Genomic DNA, 2,630 nt, shown 5'->3' on the forward strand with positions numbered 1-2,630 from the left:
GTCAACTTTAGATTTATCTACTGAAGAAGGTATAAACTAATTCTCCCATCTAAAACATAGAAATGTTAGCCCGAGGCTGACCAGCTTAGACAGGTTCTACTGTATTTAGTCTTTGTGGAAGATTCCATTTTATATGTAAGCACATTTGCTTTTTCTTAGGAGGAGCTACTGAGGCAGGTACAAACAGAGAGAGATGAGTTAGCAGCCAGGCTACCAGTAGGACACAGTAGGTAATATCTCAACAACATGATAGAACTGAACTTGTTGAGCATGATGACACTCAAGGGTAGTAGTAGCTCTTAACTAAATAATGGGACCTAAAAATCTACTAGGAAATTCTGGAACACAAACACACATTTGTTAAAATTGTAACTCTCTCCCCTTGAAAAATAACCATAGCTACCTTTATAAAGGTTGTTTCTCTTTCAGCCATTTCTGGTACTATCGATTTGGAATCCCTAGTACAGTGTTACATATGTAAATTTGAATTATATGTTGTACTATAATTCACACAGAAACGTTTCAGTCAGCTCATGACAGAGAAAGCTGATCTGTTACATCAGTTACAACAGTACGAACATGTTAATGTCCAACTGGCCAATGAGACAGAGACAATAGGTAAGTAATTTGTAGCAGTCATGTTTTAATGGTGTGCATGTTTTAGGAGAGTATATACTACTGTATCAAACCCAAAGAGAATCTTTAAAGAATAAATTTGAAAAGAAGGGTCAAGTGATCCAGGATAAAAAAACATTACAGGTACAAATGTTGTTCAGTTGTCTGTACACAGTACACAGAGCCTCTTTATAAATATGATGATATTTTACTAACCTCTGTTAGAGAGCAAGCTAAGTTTCTGCTTGCAAAAGTTCATCACAGCAGTTACTGTGGCGATACTATTCTCAATTACTTTAGTAATGTACTACAATCTAGCAAAAATCCCATTTCTCCAAGGCGTTGGTGAAATAATTCTTCTTCAATTATAACCTGATCAAAAGTTCTGGTATACAGCATGGCAACAATGTGACATACTGCAATTTGTGTCATTGTTTTAGTACACTGGCATGCAAAACTCCTTCTGTGTATTGCAGACGATGTCATTCCTCCCTTGATAGATTACTACACCTTGCTCTTCTGGAATCTGTTAACTTGCTCTAATAGTAGATACACTTCCCTAAAGTAATCAAAACATTCTAATTGAACAATCATTGTTTTTCACATAATTTTGGAGTGCTGCATTTTACTGGTTAACAACAGCCACTATTATATCACATGGTTACTATGCAAAAGTGGCTACAATATGAGCTTTTATGGCAGCAGCTCATGAGATTTTCAAACGACTGACCTTGTTTAACCATCCTATCTACTCAGCTCATCTCAAAAATACTATATCCTGGCTTTTAACGGCTTTTTCTTCTCAAACATATTGCATCAGCATATTCAGATGCAACACATTGCTAGGCAGTACTTATGACAATACTTCAAGGTTATGCAGTAGGAGGGGCAGGTTTTGACCAGTAAAATACGGTAGTTATGGATTCACTCTACTAAAGACTTGACTATCAGATTGCACTGTCCACTTATTCCTATGATGTACACTGATTGTGTTTCGTATGAGCTGTGCATAGAATAACTCCATGAAGTGTGTACCCTGTGAAATAGTTGTGGTTGCAACCTGTTGGTGGAAACTTTTTTGATGAATATTATTTTGATAATCCTTGTTATTATTGCAAGTACCCCACACATTTTAGAAACCTGCCTACTTGTCTGCCTGATGCCTTCAGATGAGATGGTACAGAGCGGTTACAGTGGAATCAGTTCTGCTGAAGCTAGTGAAGCAAAGGATAACTGTAGTTGTGCAGCAATACGTGTGTGATAATTTACGCCAATTTCCCAGAGTGGAGAAGCAGCTTCAGTAAGTGTATGAAGTTTTATACAAAGTGCTAGCTATTGCAAATTTCTTTTCCATATTGATGTGTCTAGCACTTGGGGTACTTGGAGCTACATGATTGCCTTGAAGTGGAAGCTACTGTACAGCTGAAGCTTCTACCACTGGTGGTATTGGCTCAACGTCCTCAGAACCCTATGGTGGTGGATCTGCTCAAAGTGTGACAGCTTAGTTGAATGTTTCATCATGGATTGGACGGAATTTGACAAGCGCCTATTTTTAAGTGTACAGAATAAATTTTGCTGTAAATTATTATACAAATACTTTGATTGTGCCTATGATCAATATTATGTACTAGAAAAAAATAGCAAAGATTTAACATTGTTGGTAGCTCGGATGGGAGCCAGTGAAATTTAGTAAGCTTAAGGGTATATGAAACTAACATCTTTCAAGATCATCTTCCATCTTTTCAGATCGTGGGGCAACCCCTTCCCACATGCATGGCACTTGCTCTGCCAAGTCAGTGATATCAAGGGCTTTGCCAGGATTTTTTAATACGCTGAATGCTCTATTAGGGTATATCGATCTTGCATGTCAAATTTCTGAAACCTACCTAGAATTACCACTGAAGTCTTCACTTAGCATTGTATCAAGTAAACTAGATAACATACAGTTCATTAAAATTTATTGCAAGCTTTGAATGCCTTATCAGTTTACTAAAATTTTATGAGGCAGCTGCCTC

The 2,630-nt window shown here is 37.3% G+C and overlaps 1 long non-coding RNA gene across 4 annotated transcripts; it reads left to right on the forward strand.

Annotated features, from left to right (window-relative positions):
- Window positions 1–210: 210 nt before the first annotated feature.
- On the forward strand, window positions 211–2,246 carry LOC136267813 (uncharacterized). 4 transcript variants are annotated; one of them, XR_010706789.1, is made up of 4 exons: window positions 211–230; window positions 516–618; window positions 1,752–1,915; window positions 1,984–2,246. It is a non-coding gene; the product is annotated as an uncharacterized lncRNA (long non-coding RNA). The 4 variants fall into 4 exon arrangements; XR_010706788.1 differs by having other exon boundaries at window positions 211–226; XR_010706790.1 differs by lacking the exon at window positions 211–230 and adding an exon at window positions 250–286.
- The last annotated feature ends 384 nt before the right edge of the window (window positions 2,247–2,630 follow it).

Source organism: Dysidea avara, chromosome 1, assembly GCF_963678975.1.
Source record: "Dysidea avara chromosome 1, odDysAvar1.4, whole genome shotgun sequence".
In the NCBI taxonomy this organism is placed as follows: domain Eukaryota; kingdom Metazoa; phylum Porifera; class Demospongiae; order Dictyoceratida; family Dysideidae; genus Dysidea; species Dysidea avara.